The following is a 19,030-nucleotide window of genomic DNA, read 5'->3' as shown; positions in this document are numbered from 1 at the left end:
TTGATTGCCATTTATCATGCACACCAGGCTCTAAGCTCCGTAAAGACAGGGACAGGGTCTGTTACACTCATCGCTTGATCCCAACACCTGGCACTGTGCCCAGTCCTAAGCAGGTTTCAGTAAATACTTAGTGAAGGAATGAATGAAATTATTTAGTAGCTTGGCAAAGCATAGTTATAGCCCATTACATAATTTATCTGAACTTCCTCTAGCACTTGTTACTCGAAGAATGATCTACAGACCAGGAACAGCAGCCTAACCAGGGAAGCTTGTGGGAAATGCAATCTCAGGTCTCACTCCAGACCTACGGAATCTAAACGTGCAGTTTAACAAAATTCCCAGGTAATTCATATTCTTATCAGAGTTTTACAAGTGTGGACCTTTGCCTATTCTTCACCAGTCCCAATGGGGGAGGGGGCTGGGGGGAGAGAGAAGAGAGGGAAGGAAAAGCGAAGGGGGAGGACGGAGAGGAGAGGGGAGGGCAGGGCAGGGCAGGGAAGGAGAGGAAAGGGGAGGGAAGACAAGACAATCGTTCGATTTCCTGGGTAACATAGCCCTCTCTTCCGCAATCCCAGGTCTCATTACATTCCCAATACAAACATTATTACAAATATGACCATGTCTAAAAACCAGCTGCATTACAATTTTTTTCAGCCTTGGCCCGGCTGCTCATATTTCCTACTCACATATGATTTTTTCCAGAAGACTATTTTGGCCTCAGCCGAATAATTTATTTCAGAGGCTTTATATCCTAAAATATTCTCTGGAGGAGACAGAAACACCATCTGTGCCCACTTCTGGAAAGACCAGCCCCAAACCATGAAGCAGGGGTGTCATTTTCATGACAGGGGTGCAAAATGTGAATGCCTGCCTGTCTACCACAACCTCAGAGAGGAGGGGAAAACACACAGCAGAATCCCTTCTCCCGAAATAGCACCAAACCAGCCCCGCTCCAACAGCCCAAAGAGATTATAAAAGTATGCATGGAACCCAGGTGACCTTTGGAAAAATTACAGCCTGGCTTTTTAATGAAGAGGTTATTATTCTTAGACTGTATTCCCATTTTTGAACGGGGAGGCACGTTCATCATCGGATAGTGATAGGCAAGAACTCCAAGAGATTCCGCGAACGATTCATTTGCCCGTGTTCGATCTTACACATTTTGTGGGACAGGATTTCCAAGTTCCCTTTGTTGCAGTGCTGTCTGCTCCGAAGAGAAGAAATGGGCCTGGCCAGAAACAACGCACATCTCCCTCGGTTGGGGCCTGCCTCCGCCAGTGTTCTGACCTGGCAAGACCTGAATCTGTGAGCTGATAGTTATCAAATGGTATTTGAATTTGCTGCTGCATGCTCTCCTGGAGCTTCTTCCTTGCCTGGGACTCTGCTCTCTCTGACTCTCTCCCTTCCGTCTCCTACGCGCATGAGGAATGCTACCTTGGGAAATAAAGAAGCCGCCAAATGTGTAGAATCAATGCCTAGAGTAGATCTGTCCCTGTGGTCATGGAGTCCCTTCCCCTAACTCTTCATGTGGCTTCTGCCGGGGTGACAGGCATGGACTTATGTTAAGGGGATATTAGGACAACTGGAGTGAGAACACAGACAGAGATCCAAACTGAAATGATAGCTATGAGCCAAGGGGCCCAAAGGGGGTCTTTCCCCCATCTGTAGGCAGAGCAAACACAGCGTCATTGATGGCTTGGAGGAGGACAGTTGCCAGCTGAGCCCGGCCCAGGGTAATGTAAGAAATGAGGCTCATGGGGCACCTGGGTGGCTTGGTCAGTTAAGCATCCAACTTTGGCTCAGGTAATGATCTCATGGTTTGTGGGTCTGAGCCCCACATCAGGCTCTGTGCTGATAGTGTGGAGCCTGCTTGAGATTCTCTCTCTCTCTCTCTCTCTCTCTCTCTCTCTCTCCCTCCCTCCCTCTCTCCCTCTCTCTCTCTCCCTGTCTCTCTCACTGACCCCCCCACTTGTGCTTTCTCTCTCTCTCTCTCTCAAAGATAAATCAACTTAATAAGAGAGAGAGAAAAGAGAACACTTCCCAACCCATTTAAAAAAAAAAAGGAATGGGCTTCAAGGTCGCATAGCTGAGAACTTGAGTCCTGACTCTCACACTTGCTAGCTATGCCTCCTTGGGAAAATTGCATTTTATTATCTGAGCCTCACCTTCTTCATCTTTTCAAATACAGGCATATAATATCCCTTTGTGGGCTTTTGTGCAGATTAGAGAAGGTATTGTTCCATAGCACCCTGGCATGTGGGCGATTCTCAAGTAATGTTATAGTGGCCCTCTCTCTGTTCCACGGCCGTGCTGAATGTACCACGATGTGTGTCCTTGACCCTCACGATACTGGTAGGAAAAGACAAAAAAGAAACGGAAAGTGGGGGGGGGGCAGACAAGAGCAAGGGAGAAGAAACTGTGAGCTCGTATTTATCTACATGTGTGACTTAAAGAACACGTGGCTCTCCAAACAGCTGTAAGTTGTTCAAATCATGAGTCCAAGGAATTCTCTTTTGAACATAAAGTATATGGTGGGCTTGTTTATTATTTCATTTTTTCCCTTTAGCTATTTTAACGTCATTTGCCTTTTGCTTATTTTTCTGAAGATTATTTATTTTGAGTGTGTGTGTGTGTGTGTGTGTGTGTGTGTGTGTGTGTGGAGAGGGAGAGGGGCAGGGGGAGAGAGAGAGAGAGAGAGAGAGAGAGAGAGAGAATCCCAAGCAGGCTCCTCACTGTCAGTGCAGAGCCCAACGTGGTGCTCAAACCCACCAACTATGAGATCATGACCTGAGCCAACATCGAGAGTTGGATGGTAACCCACTCAAAACATTTCTATAGATGCTTTGTGGTTTACTGTCCTCACCCTCCCCCCGCCAGCAGTATGCTCATCACGCTTGCATTTTATGATAAAGTAGATGTCAACATCAAGAGTTAGAGAGTTGGGGCACCTGGGTGGCTCAGTCATTAAGTGTCTGACTCTTGCTTTTGGCTCAGGTCACGATTTCAGTTTCGTGGATTCAAGCCCCGCACCGGGATCCACACCGACAGTGCAAAGCCCACCTGGGGTCCTCCGTTTCCCTCTCTCTCTGCCCCTCCCCCACTTTCACAGTCTCTGTCTCTGAAAATAAGTAAATCAACTTAAAAAAATGACATAAAAATAAAGAGTCAGCTGCTTAACCGACGGAGCCACCCAGGCACCCCCTATTCACCTTTTGAAAGCCATTAGTGCCTCTCCTCCACAATTACTTTTAAAATGAACGCTTTCTGCCATGTAGACCCTTCCCTATTGGTCCTAACTGGAGTTTGAGAAGAGGATTAACACGGCTCTCAGTCAGAGCTTTGAGCCTGGCTCTGGTGGCACTGGGACCCTGTCCCAAGTAGCCACCCCCTTGTCGTCATACTTGGGCTACTTTATCCAGGAAGCAAGGTTGAGGAGAGGGAAACACTTGGAGATTGATGGAGTGTCAGGGAAAGGGGTCTTAATCCACAGAGCTCTTGGCACATAAGACAATCTCTAAATTGTAGGAGAGAGAAAGCAGCCTCAAAGTGTCTGTTGGGCGTTTCACTGGCTGAAAGTCTAGGCTGACGTGACGGTTATCCTCCTACAGGCTGGTGGGACTCTGTTGATAGATGACGTTGGGTTGCCCAGGGTGAAGTCACGAGGGGTGAGCTGCGGAGGCCAAGGGGCTAAGCTGAAAGCTAAGGGCGGTTCTGCTATTCCCGTGCTCGCTGACTTAGCATCACTTTGAAGGGTAACCCACTCAAAGCATTTTTTTAATTTATTTTTTATGTTTTAAAATTCACATCCAAATTAGTTAGCATCTAGTGCAACAATGATTTCAGGGGTAGATTCCTTCATGCCCCTGACCCATTTAGCCCATCTCCCCTCCCACACCCCCTCCGGTAACCCTCTATTGTCCTCCATATTTATGAGTCTCTTCTGCTTTGTCCCCCTCCCTGTTTTTATATTATTTTTGTTTCCCTTCCCTGGTGAGGAATTTAAGAGTCAAAGCATTTCTATCGATGCTTTGTGATTTACTGTCCTCACCCTCCCCCCCACCAGCAGTATGCTCATCACACTTCCATTCTATGAAAAATGGTAAGACCTTTCTAGTTACTTAACCACTCATCGTGAGCCACCATTTACCTTCCTTGTAAGTTTGGGGACACAGCAGGGAGAAACTCTGGCTGCCCGTGGGAATCACCTGGGAGTCTCAGTGCCCAGGCCATATCTCATATCAGTTCAATCTGAGTCTTTGGGAGCTAGACACAGGCACCAGGATTTTGTTTTGGAAGCTTCCCAAGTGATTCTCATGTGAAATCACGTTTGAGAACCAGACAGTGGTGTGAGTGGAGGGGGGCATTGTGTGCAGTAAAACAACCGGGGGGTGGGGTCTACAGAAATGCTTTGAGTGAGGTACCATCTCAAGTGATGCTAAGTCAGCGAGCATCAGAAATAACATACGGATGACGTGCATGGCTGACCAACCGCCCTTGGCTTTCAATTCAGCCTCTTAGTCTCCAGCAGGATTCTCTGTATTCATCAGTCCTTACACTGGGCAACTTGGGGAGGCAACGTAAATGTTCTGTGCACCTTCTTGCCTATCTTTGGAAACGTTTTTTAAGTTTATTTATTTTTAGAGAGAGAGAGGAGAAAGAGAATCTCAAACGGGCTCCATGCTGTCAGCACAGAACCCCACTCGGGGCTCGATCTCACTAACTGTGAGATCATGATCTGAGCCGAAATCTAGAATTGGATGCTCACCTGACTGAGCCACCCAGGCGCCCCTGAGGAAACATTTTAGGGAAAGTTGCATTTTTTTATGTTCAGTGTCAAGTGACCCAGCAAGCAAAGTAGATAAGCCTAGAACCCTGATCTTTTAAAAATGTTCACATGTATGCCTATATCCTCTGTACCAGGCACAATGCAAGTTGCTAGTGTTTTGATGTTGAGGACGACAATGATATTAATATTACTATCATCAGCAACAATAACATACACTCAGTGCTTACCCTGGCCAGGTACTGTACGAAGCCCTGTCCATATATTGCTAATTTATTCATCCCATAAACAGTAAGGTATATACTCTTGGCATTTTTCTTACTATGAATGAGATTTAAAGAGGTTAAGTACCTTGCCTAAAGTTACACAGCTAGCATATGCCAGGGATTTGAAATCTTATTTGGCATGCAATAATGAATTAGGCAAACGAGGCAGTGACCTACTTTTTAATTAATATTTTTATTATTTTATTTTGGCATCACCAGAGCTAACATAATAATAGGCCCATGATATCTTGTATAAGGCATTTGCTGAATTAGACATTTTCTTGCCCTCTCGGCCTGGTGTGGAAAACAGATACATGATGATTGTAATATATAATATAATAATAATATAATATAATATAATATAATATAATAATAATATAATATAATATAATATAATATAATATAATATAATATAATATAATATAATATAATATGATATGATATATTGTCAAAAAACAAATCAGGGACAATTAATTCTGCTTGGGTAGACAGAATGGTGGGGGGATATTTATAAATAGAAGAGGGTATTTCTTAAAGGGCTTTAAAGACTGAATAGGAGGCTACCAAGCAGAAGAGAAAGAAGCATGCCAACTGGGGCAGACAGAAGGAGCAAATATACAGGCATAAAATTGTAAGGAATTCTGGACAAATGATCAGCCTATAGCAGGAGTTCTCAAAATTAAGGGTGCATTGGAATCACTTAAAGGCTTGTTAAAAAAACACAGAATGCTGGGCCCAATCGTCAGATCTTTCAATTCAGCAGGGCTGTGTGAGACCATGAATTTGCATTTGTAATGAGTTCTAATGCCATTCTTACCCTTCTTGTCCGGGGACAACACATTGTTAGAGCCCTGGTCTACTTAGAAGGATCATCTGGAAACCCCCACAGCTGTGTGTGTGTGTGTGTGTGTGTGTGTGTGTGTGTGTGTGTGTGAGCGTGCGCGCGCGTGGGCACGCTTGCGTGCGTGTGAGGCACAAGCCAAAGTCAGCAAGACTTGCACCAAAAGTAAATTCTCTGAAGAGATGAGGATTTCTTCTTTTCCTGCAAGGAGTGGTGGTTAAATTTTACTGTTGGTTTTGGGAGCAATTCATACTGAAGCCGTCCAGTGGGAGGAAGCAGAGAAACCACAACTCAGGGCTCAAACGAGGAAACCTGGGATTTTATTGCATCTGTGCCCCCTCAGTGCCCTGACTCATGTGTTAGTGAAGGCCTGAAGCTAGAGGAGACCAAGTGCACAACATCTTTTGTTGTGCGAGCAAGCATTTGTGTCCAGTTCGTGGGGAAGGTGGCATTTTTTACTTCTCTTCCTGCAGTTTTGGCGCTGTGTCTGCTGACCACAGGTGAGTTCCTGTGTTTATCACCTACATGATCTACTGACCCCCGAGGGCCATGAGCAGGGATGGGGGGACAAGTCAGGAATGTTCTCCCACGCAAAGAGTGAGGAGGGTGCTGGAATGCTGAGCTCATTGGGAAGGCCGCGGCAGATGACATCCTTGTGAAATTACGCCTTTCCCTCCATTTCTAATTTCAATTATCACGCTTCGCTTCTCTCATGCTCCAGGATGGAAAAACCTAGGTTGTGTTTGCCGTTGCTCCTCACCCCCTTCCACAGGGGTGAGCAACCCTGCCAGGCCTGCCTCCGATATTAGGATCTTCCTTTTTCAGCCCCCAACCTGTGTAGGACAGATCCCAGCTAGATCTGGAGGTCCTGTCTGTCCGGTCATCGGAAAACATGTGGCATCTAGCTCCAGTGGCCGATTTTGTCACTAGGTTGGTTTGCCAGCTGACGGCCAACAGCTGTGCATGTTACACTCCTGGCAGGGGCCCTTCCAGACCCCACCATTACTCCCAGGATTGGGAGAGAGGAGTCGGAATCGCCGACCAGAGAAACAAAACAAAATCGCGTTGTTGGGATTCTGTGTTCCATGTTTAGTTTCATTTCAAAGGCAATTCCCCACTTCTCTGTTGTAATTTTCTAGAAAATTTCTAGAAGCCTACTTAGGAGTCGACCTAGTTACTGGCTAAAGCCCATGGCAACGGTCATCTTTCATTTTGGGATTTTTACTTTCTTGCTGTTGGCCAGGTAGGAGGAGAAAGAGAGTGATGGTCTAAAAAGCACACAGTACCTGAGACAGGTGAGCCCTATGCTCCGTTTTGTTAGGGGAATGGGAGCTCTATTATCGGTATTATTGATGAGACTCTGGCTTCCCTTGCAGAGATGAAGTATTTTTGTCATCATGTCTATTATTCTTCACAAGAACCCAATTAGGCAAGATTGCCTCAACAGAGGAGGCTGATTAAATTCACAGATTTATTGCAAAACCACTTTGGGAGTTATGGAAAATGAGTTTAACTGCTAAGCTTCCTTGCTTTAAAGGGAAAAAAAATTCAAGCTGCAAGCCTGTACCTTGGATTATCCATCTATAACAGATCATAAAATACCCATAACCTTGCACGCAGTTTATCTTTCTCCAGAGAGGCTGAAGATGCTTCTTCCAGGCTCCTCGTACCTCCCCCCATGGGGTAGGCGATGGCTTCTGTGCTCATGGAACACAAGGGGGATTTCTGACCCGGGGCAGGATGGGGTAGGCAGAGAGCTGCTTCCAGGATATGGGTCAAAAGGCAGATTTTGCTTTGCAAATCTCATAGCCAATTTGTGCAGGCAGTCCTTGTTTTTATTTGGGTCCCAGAAAAGTTGCCGTAAGTAGGAATGATGTAAATGAAATCTGATTTTCCACAGAAATGCGGACAGCATTGAGGCTCCTGACCTAAAACCTGACGCCCCAAATGTGATAGAAACACCCACAAACATGATTTTGAAACTTTTAACTTGCTAGTGAGGATATCTAAGACGAACAGCCATACTGCCCACCCCCAAAGTCTCAGGTTTTATTTATTTAAGGCAGCATTTCCCAAATTGTTTTCTGTAGAACAGTAACCTCCAAAGATGTCCTGGAATAAAAGGCTTATGGTGATAAAATTGGGACACTGCTGCATGTTACCGTGTCCCTTGGCCTGCAGTCCTCATTAACATAACAAAAATAAGAGCTGAGTCTCATTGAAAGTCTGCCTGAGCCACGCACCTTATATATTTTACCTCTTTAGGGCTTCAAAAAATAATCCTCAGAGGTGGATGCTGATTGAGCCCATTTTGCACATGGGGGAATTGAGGTGTGGAGCAGTTAAATAGGTTGCCTGGTTAAAAGGTGAAAGGTCAAGCCAGGTTTCGAGTCCGGGCTCATTCCCAGATGCGCGCTCTTAGCCACTAAGCTTTCTCACTTTCTCACTGACTGCCGTGGCTACTTTGACCCTTTGCTGTTAACTGTTTTCGTTTTCGTTATTGCTTTTTTACACAGTTGAGGCCATCCTTAACCGTGGCAATTGGTCACTATTTGTTGGCATCTCCAATGTTTATTCGTGTCTTCACACAGAGCCAAGTTGGTAGCATTTTAGGTGATAGCTTCCCCTAACATCAGGCTTTCATGCTCCGATCTCGCATGGCCTTTGTGTAACTGCTCTGAGCATGCTCTAGTGGATTTTCATCTGTATCTCTGACAGTTTACAGATCCACAAAGATGTAAGGGAGGCAGGATGCGTCTGAGTTTATTTCCCCCGTCTTTGGCAAGAGAGTCTTCATCCACAGAATGAAAGTGAGTAAAAAGCAAGCATAAGATAAAAAAAGGACACTCAGGGTATGTCGTTAACCCTTAGGTTGGAGGGGTTGGGATTTCTTGCACCAATGGCATCTCAGTAACTGTTAGCTGGCCAATCATTTTATCTGCGACATGTAGGGGGAAGGGTGAGGAGAAGGGGAGACCGAGAATGGTTCAGTACCCAGTGTTTCACCCTAAACAAAGTGTTCATTAAATGTAGGAGCCAGGCTGGCTGCTAATCACTTTACCAAAGCATACACTTGCTCGGGAAATGGGCTTTGCAAGGGTGACGAAGAGAAGAATGTGAGTTAGTGGTAGGTAGGGGCCCTGTCTCAGCAGGAGCAGGGGCAAAAGGTCCTAGAAGTGGTGTCCCCGGTCATGTAAGATTGCACAGGGCACCTTATCTCCTCCATCGTGCTTGATCCCGGTTAAGTCAGCTTCCTTCCGTACATGTCTGTGCTGAGAGTCCACACATGAAAGGATTTGCCCTCCCTTTGCCCCCTTGATCAGTCAGGAAAAATTTAATGAGCACCTACACGATACTCAGCGTTTCCTTTTCACACAGGCCAGTTGCCTGATGGGGACTGGATGATGTTCAAGGACGTTTTTTGGTGCTTGAAACTGTTGTATGCTCTCCATGGACTATCTCCTTCCATATCCATAACAGTCATAAAAGAGAGAGCCTATTATTAGTTGCAGTTTACAAAGGAGAAAAATGGGGCTAGGAGAGGTGGGATGGCTTGTTAAAAGACACACAGCTAGTGACGGACAGAGCCAGGAAACTAACTTTACTCCCTCGAATTTGAAAGCCTGTACCTTTTATGAGTCTCAAACGCAATAAGCGAATGGGAGCTCCTCCTCCACTGTTCTTTGCAAGGACTAGATGGGTGCTATTTAGGAAGTCTAAGGCAAAAAATAAAGATAAATTTAAAAATGCTGGATTCATGTTTTAAAAATGAATGTTATCACGAATCAGGTAAGTGAGCCTCTGATGTTGCTGGAAGTAAAAAAAAAAAACAACAACAAAAAACCAGGATATCATTTATTTTAGGGAAAACACTAGTTCTATGGATATAAATTCTTCTGGGTAAAAATGCCAAGAAGTCCATTGTTGCCTGCAGCCTAAACAGACCACTGCTACTTTGGCTGTGATTGAGATAGGAGAATTTGCTTTCTTTCTCCAGCTGTACAAAAGGTACTTGAAGCTGGTCTGAAATCGTATTTAACTCCCTGAAATAACACTTTTAAAACTTGGGTGATGACTAGTAATCTTAATGAATGTGCACATGCCAGTTGCGGCGGGTGGGGGAGGGAGGGGGGTGGATAACCATTCCGGTCTCGAACACTAGAAGCTTTAAATATTAAGCAGAGGTTATTCACCAATGAAAAGAAAGGAGCTATCCCATCCCCAAAAGACACGGGGGAGCCTTAAATGCGTATTGCTAGGTGGAAGACGCCAACTGGAAAGGCTGCATACTATAGGATTCCCACTGTATGACTTTCTAGAGAAGGCAAAACTGTGGAGACAAGAAAAAGATCAGTGGTTGCCTGGGTTGGTGGGGAGGGAAGACTAATAGAGCAAGGAGGAGATTTAGGGCAGGGAAGCTATTGTTCGTGATACTATAATGTGATACATGTCATTATACGTTTGTGAAACCCCAAAGATTATAAGATACAGAGAGTAATGTAATGTAAACTATGGATTTTAGTTAATAACAATGTATCACTATAGGCTCACCAATGACAGCAAATGTACCCCAGTAATGCAAGATGTCAGTAATGTGGGAGACTGAGGGAGGAAGCAATGTGAGGGGGTCGATGGGAACTCGGTAGTCTGTTCAGTTCTTCTGGAAACCAAAAAAAAAAGTCTATGACTTTATTTTTCTTAAGCAGAAGAGAATCACACTGTTTTTCAGCATCATAGCATCTCTGTGGATGACAGTGCCCTTGGAGAAGAAAGAAATTGATAATCCTCTCAATACATAATACCAACTCAGTGCTCAGGTTGTGACAACCAAGGAATATATGAAAGGTCAATTTAAACGTCTCACTGGGTTGGAAAGACAAAGCGGACTTTGTGCCACAATAGAACTCATCCCATGGAACCGTGGAGATGGCAGGAGATAAAACAATACTCTTTATCGCCAGCGGACTAACCAGCAAGGACATGTTCTTTCTACTTATCCTATAGGCTCCTAAGGACAATGGGCCCTTTGTCCTTACACCTGTTGAAAGGGGAAGGAGCCCCTAACAGAGACCTTGTGGGTTTATGTGAGGCCATGCGGTTCAGATTTCTTACCTCTGTCTCTGACGGTACATCCCATTTCATAATACGCCTTCCAGCGACAGAACTTGGGAGACAGAGCCCTCAGCGTTCGAAGGGAAAGAAGCAGGTCCCAGCTTTATTTGAGAAGAATGATGGAATACAGAAATCAGTGCAGGAGAGCCGTGGAACAAAGTGGTGGCGTATTCTGGCTCTCAGCCAGACCTGAGTTCTGGGGGGAGGGGGGTCTTGCTCTTTCCCTGCCCTCAGCTCCTGGGCTGAGGGTCAGGGCTCCAAAGGGTGAGGACTGCTGGACGAATGAACCTTCAGGACTTTGCTAAAGAAAAGGGAACGGCTAAATAATTCGTCAAGATTGACAGCTCGTTTTTCCAGCTGTTTGACGAAAGTTGCCAGATAAACGTGTCTGTGGGCACGTGGGCATGGGTGACTTTTTTCATTCTGAATTCTTGCTTGTAATGGGATCTGTTGGTTTTGCTGCCTTCTTTGGGGGGGAAACACAGTCTAATTTTCTTTGGGCAACCAACCCTCCCCTCATTGTTGGTGCGTGAAGTTTGATTTTAATACTTCCTTTTGGCTTGAAGGGATGGTCTGCGGCCTGGGCACAGCCAGATAGTGTTGTTTCCCCTTGGCCTCAGAGGAATTCAGTGAGAGACGTGTAACTCCAGCCGGGCCCATGAGAATCCCACCTGAGATTTTGCTGCTTGATTTGGAAAGAAGTGTTCTTTTCTTGCTAGGGTTGAGAATTGGGTAAAAGGCAAGCCTTGTGGTTACGAGTAGACTTCATAGCCCCTACTTGGGAAAAATATCCTTGAAAATAAAGTCAAAATAGGGGCGCCTGGTTGGCTCAGTTGGTTAAGCATCTGACTCTTGGCTTCAGCTCAGGTCGTGATCTCACAGTTTCATGAGAGTCGAGCTCTGCACTGGCAGCACGGAACCTGTTTGGGATTCTCTCTCTCCCTTTCTCTCTCTGCCCCTCCCCCATTCATGCTATGTCTCTCTCTCTCTCTCTCAACATAAATAAACTAAAAAAAAGAAAAAAAGAAAAGGAAAGAAAGCCAAAATAGAAGAAAACTGAGCTGAGAGATGGAGAAAGAACAGTCCTGGTAAACATATTTAACCAACTTGAACCACCCAAGCCTAAAGTCAACCCATTTCCTGGATCCTTCAAGGAAATGGGCCACTAAATTCTCAGGGTTTCAACCACCTTATAACCAACTGTATACACACACATACACACACAGATACATAGAGATATATATTTATATACATATATAGAGATATGTAGATATCCTTCCAAATACATGTGAGCAGGGGAGAGGCAGAGAGAGAGAGGGAGACAGAATCCGAAGCAGGTTTCAGGCTCTGAGCTGTCAGCCCAGAACCCAACGTGGGGCTCGAACTCAGGAACCATGAGATCACGACCTGAGCTGAAGTTGGATGCTCAACTGACTAAGCCACCCGGGCGCCTCCACTTTACTCATTTTTTCACTTACATGAGAAATTCTGAGGCACTCCTGTTCTCCCATATGTTCGCCTCATTCGTATCAAAATTTAATAGGAAAATTCTAACTGGGAGGTGCTGTTCTGTCCAGAGCCTCCCCAACATGTTGCAGCCTCTTCACCCCCTCCTATGGACAAAGATAACATCTGAAATGAGGAGACCTTGAATCACCAATTCCAAATTTCAACAAAAGGAAGAATTCTCCTTTGTTGAACATCTCACTTCACCACCGGCTCTAAATCTTTTCGTGGCTTAGAAAAAGTTGGCACGTGGCAGAGTCCTGCCGACCAGATTGAGACATCAGAGAATGGGCCGTTGGCCATGCCTGGCACACGTCCTGAAGACATGGCCCCATGCCACCTCCCCCCTCACGTTCAGTATGCCATTAACACTAGGAGTGGGCTCAAGAGCTAGGGCAACTTGGACTTGAAATATAACCTTGAAATTCATGGATGGATTTGAAGGATGAAAAAGAACACACTGTAGCTCTTCAGCCGTCTCTAGCCATTAAATAGAATAAGAACTAACATTAATCGAGTATAGCTGTACTACATACAGCACTAAATACTCCTCTTGCATCGTCCCTTTGAACCCTCATCACGACCTTGTGTGGTAGGTCCCATTGTAATCCTCATTTTACAGTTCAAGGAATTTGACCTAGAAAACTTAGTGAACCTGCCCTGGATCACTGAGCAGGACTCAGACCCAAGGAGCGGGCAGGCTCTCCATCATCGCACAAGGTTGCGTGTTAAGAAAAAAACGCAGTGCCTGGATCACCACAGCGATAGAACTGCGGAGATGAATGTTAGGACTGGAAGGAGGCTTTAACATCATTTAGCCTGGTGGAAAACCTGAGACTGAGGGAGAGAAGTGACTTCCCCAAAGCCATGTAGCAAGATAAAGAACCAGACACTGGAATCTAGCTTTGATGCCCCAGTTCTTGTGCAGTGCACATCTTGTTATTCAACACACATCACCATGATAGATGCACCAGTTACTAAAATTCTAAAATATATGCACACCGATTAGCAAATGACAACCATCCTGAAACTCTCTCTTTCCTCAGGACTCCTAGACCTCCCCACAATCGATAACTGAAAGGGCTATTATCTGTCCCTGTGGCCAGTTTCCATTCTGATTAGTCAAGCCCCTTCCTTCGTTAAATATTTTTAATATGAACCCTTCCTTAACACAAAAGCCAGCACGCATGCTCTTTTCCCTCCAGATAATGGGAGATTCACGGGTGGATTACAGGCCACATGTCAGTCATTTGGGATAACAGTATTATCTCATATGTAAGAAACAGATGAAAGCCAAGCAAGTCAGCTGTACATAGAACACATTGTGGGGGCCCAGGGGGAGGAGGGAGTGCACAAGAGGAGAAAGTTCTGCCCCAGCATTCAGGACTCTGAGGAGGTCTTGCCATCCCCTTCCAGGTGTGGGTTCAAATGTTCTCTCCCACAGAGAGGAAGTTCAGAGCATCTGAATTGTCAGAGGCAAGAAGGGTCCTGCCCCACTTCTCTCACCTTTCTTATTTCTTTTTAAAATGGCAGAGCCATCCCTCAAGTCCTGAGAGGCCTACTCACGACAAGTGGAAATACAAGGAAAACCAAGCTCGCCAGCTACAGCGATAACAGCCTCAGCTCCTTGTGAAGTCAACGGGAGGTAGGCCATTTTTTCTGACTCTTCTCAGCTGCAGAGATGGAGAAGCCAGTTGCTAGTGGAAGGGAAGCCCTGATGCATAGCATGCCCAGCCTGAGTCAACCAACCATGCACTACTAGCCAGTCTGAAAACCATCTAGACAGTGGCCGGTCTTCAATGGGAAGATGGTTTGCAGAGGACAAACTCCAGCTGTTTGAATATTTTTTTTTTCCTGTTATGCCTTCCTAGGGCCTATAGATCACCAAATAATCCTTAAATATGAATTGATATGTCTATTCATCAAGACCATTATTTTGTGGACCGGAAATCTATTTCAGTGGTAGAAGGAGATGCACCCTGGTTGAAAGCAAATAGAGGAAAGGCCTGGAAATTCCCCAGCCACCTCCCATTCATCTGGCAGTCTCGATCTCTGCATGTTGGCTTGCCTTTTATTCTCTGTTCCAGTCCTCTCCCCCAGACTAAGTTAGCATTCCCATAGCACCTTATGATTTCCCTTTTGTAGCATTTAGTGCATTTATAATGATCTTCTCAGTGCTTGTCTTCCCCCGCTAGACCCTAATACCCATGAGGAATGAATATGCATTGCTCTTACTAACATTTCCCCAATACTTAGAAGAGTATGTTACCATATTCACTGAATAATGGAAGGACACTGCACACTCTTGACACGAAGCCCTAACTATTTATGGAGTGTGCCATTTAACCATCATTAGATTATGTGGGAAAGGCACTTAAAAAGACATAAAGTCATCCATGAATACGTCAAGTTCGTTAGCTCCACCAACTCACTGAACACATTTCAGTTCATCTTCTCTTCCTACTGATTTAAGTGCATTCTCTGCTACCCTGTGATTTAAGGAAACTTCCATTCCATGCTATTGTATCTGGTGCATAACTGAATTTTTCTCCGTCTGAGGTTCATGGACCAACGAGGGCCGGCTTACCTTTTCTTGGGGTTCTGTGAATTCCCTATGAGATTTGTAAAGAGTTGTAGGCATATGCTGAGTCATGTAGATAAACATTGAAAAACTGAATGTGGCTGGGGTGCCTGGGTGTTGAGCATCCAACTCCTGATTTAGCTCAGGTCATGATCTCACGGTTCGTGAGTTGGAGCCCCGTGTCAGGCTCTGTACTGACAGTGAGGAGCCTACTTGGGACTCTCTCCCTCTCTCTCTGCCTTTCACCTGCTTGCACTTTCTCTCTCTCTCTCTCTCTCAAAATACATAAATACATTTTAAAAAAACTGAATGTGGTCATGTGATTTCAATATCTAGAGGTTTTAAAATATATTTCAAATCCTCTATCACTCTTCCCTTCAGTAGGTGGGATCTAATTTTCCTTCCCTTGAATGCAGGCAGGCTTTAGTGACTTTGCTTCTAACGAATGATGTGAGGCAAGACGACCTTGCATGAATTCCAAGCAGAGGTTAGAAAAGGTGATATGGCTTCCATTTGGCTCACTGTCTTTGGGCATTCGCCTAAGAAGCTCTGAGTCGTATAAGAAATCCGGCTTTCATGACACTGCCATGCTTTACCAACCAAATGGAGGGACTTTATAGAGACTGCCAACCATTCAAGTGGTTGAATGCCAACCATTCAATGGAGAACCCCAACCATTCAAGTCTTCCCGGCCCAGCTAGCAGGCATGTGATAAAGACTTTGAGAGGGCCCCAGCTTCAGCCACCATCTGACTATGACCTCATGAAAGTCCCCAAGCCAGAACTACCCAGCTGAACCATCCCTGGGTTTCTGGCCCAAAGAAACCAGGGGACGTACTTGGTCATTGCTGTTTTAAGTCACCGTGTTTTGTGGTGTATGTTACAAAGCAATAGGTTACTACTCTGTTCTTGCTTGCAGTCGAGTTTATGATTGCATTGCAACCATGTATTTATTAGGGGCGAATGAGAAGAGAATACAGGCAGACTTAATAAATGCATGTCAAGTGAGGGGTAAAGTCTTGCAGTGGTTCAAATAGAGAACAGTGACAAGAAAATGGCTCATCACACCCAGCTTGGTGTTTCTGGCAGGCTGAACTCAAAGGAATCTTTGTTCCGTCAACGCCACACTCAAATTGCAAGCAGTTAGTGGGCTTCAACAAAACAACTTGAGCTGCATTTAACAAATGCAGTCAATTTTAATTCTTACTGGCTTTGTTTTGCTTTTTTTATTTTTTCGGATTCTCTTGAACATTATAATTCCTTGTATCTAGTTGTATATGTAGACATTTAAGTAACATTATAATAAAATACTTAAGCCAGCACCAGAGAACAGCAATTACTTTTTCTTTAAAAGGAATCTTCAGTTTGAGAATCCATGAGGGAGGGTCTTCAGGAAGGCGTATGCATCTTATAACACACTGTCATCTCATTAACTGTTAAATGAAGGAATACCTACTACTCTTCACCCTAGAGCATTTTCCTTAATTGTCCATATATGTAGCAGTTCAATTGCTAGTCTCAGGGTATCTGTCTTTAAGTCTCCCGTTGTTCTAGCCTTGCATTTGAAACCCCTCTTGAGGATAATGATGTTTTCAGTCTGTGTATTCTTAGTATACGTGGCCTGGCTTTTTGATTAGCAATCACGTATTCCTCCTATTCACGAGTTTCAGCTAAAAGATGGCCACCTGTCTTTTCACTGCTCTTGACCACCCCAACTTAAACCCTCGAGTAGAGCACTTACATTATATTTCAAACTAGACCATTATAAATGTAACTTTCAAATCTGGTGAACATTCATTCATTTGTTTTTATGTTGTGCTTAAGCTAAAATATAGGAGGTTAATTCACAGCTTAGGTTAATATATTTCAGTGTATATATATATATAATTTTTTTAATGTGAGCGATTGGTAACTATAACACATGGCTTTCTGTTACATGCTGTGAAAAATACCCAGAAGCAATTTGACTTCTTAAATAGAACGATAGACTGTTAATTATCATAATAAGAATTATATCAATCATTTATTGCCGTCTTGAAGTACTTACGCAGTACGGTGTTAAATGCTTCGTATATATATTATTTTGTTTAATCTGTAGAATTTACCTAATGGTTTAGATAAAATTGTCATTTTACAGAGGTTTGGAGGGAAGGTCATTTGTCCAAAGATAACGTAACTAGAAATACAGGAGCTAAGATTTGAATCCAGATAGGTTGGCCTTTATCAACTCAGAATTCACTTGAATTCGAAATTCTTTGGACTCATCATACTTTCTTATTTACCATATTTCAGCAAAGCCAACCTGTCATCCGTTGTAAGGTGTTCCATTATTTGCGTGCCTGTATGACAAAGACTGACAGTTAAACTATGACTCAATGCTTTAACGCCACAATTTTCGCTCTATATTGATTTGAAAACACTCTATGTAATAAACAGACCCAGTTAGGCATACATATTTCCCTAATGTTACTGTTATACGAATATAAAACAGAAAGCCAAAACAAATAAATGGAAGGAGACGTTTCCTAGAGTTTCTCATTTGGAGTCTGGCTCTTCTGAACTGTTTTGTAGATGAAGGTCCTCGCTATCTGTATGTCTCCACATTGTCATATTCCATGTCAATGAGAGGATCGATGATGTAGCATTTCTTTTCTTTTCCTTTTTTTTTTTTTTTTTTTGAGAGAGAAGGTAGAGAGAATGCATGCACGCATGCACACAAGCAGGGGAAGAACAGGCAGCAGGGGAGAATGAGAATCTCAACTAGGCTCTATGCCCACCATGGAGCCCAATACTGGGCTCAATCCTACAACCCTGAGCTCATGACCTAAGCCAAAATCAAGAGTCAAATACTCAACCAACTGAGCTGCCTAAGTGCGCCGGTGATGTCGCATTTCTTAAAAGAATGCTCCATTATTGGGTCTGGATTTTTCTACCAAACTACTATCCTCTTTTTTCCAAACTTTGATATGTATGTGTAGGCAAAGCCAATGACCTTCATTTAAATATTTAAAAATGCACATCTTAGAGTCAGTGGAATATGATATTTTGTTTCCTGTAGACCATGTTAAAAACTCAATCATCCACAAATTTAAGTGTTTTATAATGGTTTAGTTATTCTAGGCATCTAGGTCTAATCTCAGACGCTAGTCAGCCCTGGATCATTAGTATACATTTATGTTGCTTTAGTTACATTATCTCCATTTGTTGAATACTTATGATACAGCAAGTACTGATCTAGATTCTTTGCATGTGTTAATTCATCAAAGCCACGGAAGCTGCATATTGTCCCATCATATCAATGAAGAAACTGAGATTTAGAATTTAAATTATTTGTTCAGTCACATTGCTTCCTAATTGACAACTCTAGGATTTGACTTCAGTCTCTTGGACACCCACATCCATTCTGCTAACTACTTAGCTATATTACCATCCACATAAACCCACACATTGGCAGTGTTAGAACTGGTAACTAATATTAATGATCCCTATTATGTGCTATGTAAACTATTTTTACTTCCCTTAGCCTTCCCTCTGCCTGCACTTGGGTATATAAAGTACCATGAACATGGATTTTTATTAACTCCTCTCCCCAAAGCCAAATATTAACAGTAACCCTTCAGGAACTGATCTGGACGTAATAGGCCAATATTTCTTGCAGTCTGGCAATGCATCACTCCTATGGCTGTCTTGCTTTAAAGGTTTCTGGGGGTATTGGCTATAAAAATGACCACAGAACTGGCCATATCACAGGACTGTTATAAGACATAGGTCCAAGCATGCGTATTTTACCACTGATCAGAACATTTCACCTTGGCAAATCACTCTATAGGAAATTAATGCCGCTTCCTTCACATATTTATGGCTCACCATATGAAAGGAAACAATATGTGCAGTTGTTCTATGTTATGCCTGAAGCAAAAGGTTTTATTATTTAGCCGCTGC

At 43.8% G+C, this 19,030-nt stretch overlaps 1 protein-coding gene and 1 long non-coding RNA gene across 31 annotated transcripts in view; one reads left to right on the top strand and one right to left on the bottom strand.

Annotated features, from left to right (window-relative positions):
- The window catches only part of LOC102899165, a 337,155-nt gene that overhangs the window by 214,191 nt on the left and 103,934 nt on the right, over window positions 1-19,030 (bottom strand). The window contains exons 3-4 of one of the 21 annotated variants that reach the window (XR_006593854.1): window positions 11,003-11,103; window positions 5,224-9,352 (exon numbers count right to left, since the gene is read on the bottom strand). The exons of 19 other annotated variants lie outside the window; for them this stretch is intronic. The gene's annotated coding sequence lies outside the window, so the exon portion shown is untranslated. Of the gene's footprint in view, window positions 1-5,223; window positions 11,104-19,030 lie in introns of those variants that run through there. One more of the 21 variants, XR_006593853.1, reaches the window with a different exon arrangement.
- LOC111559434 overlaps window positions 1-19,030 on the top strand; it is a 464,969-nt gene that overhangs the window by 350,424 nt on the left and 95,515 nt on the right. For all 10 annotated transcript variants that reach the window (XR_006593861.1, XR_006593869.1, XR_006593870.1 and 7 more), the window contains 2 exons: window positions 213-342; window positions 14,042-14,153. This is a non-coding gene — a long non-coding RNA (uncharacterized LOC111559434). The remainder of the gene's footprint in view (window positions 1-212; window positions 343-14,041; window positions 14,154-19,030) is intronic.

The sequence above is a fragment of the Felis catus genome, chromosome A2 (assembly GCF_018350175.1).
Source record: "Felis catus isolate Fca126 chromosome A2, F.catus_Fca126_mat1.0, whole genome shotgun sequence".
In the NCBI taxonomy this organism is placed as follows: domain Eukaryota; kingdom Metazoa; phylum Chordata; class Mammalia; order Carnivora; family Felidae; genus Felis; species Felis catus.
The sequence above is the reverse complement of the archived record's forward strand: the minus strand, read 5'-3'. Positions and strand labels throughout refer to the sequence as shown.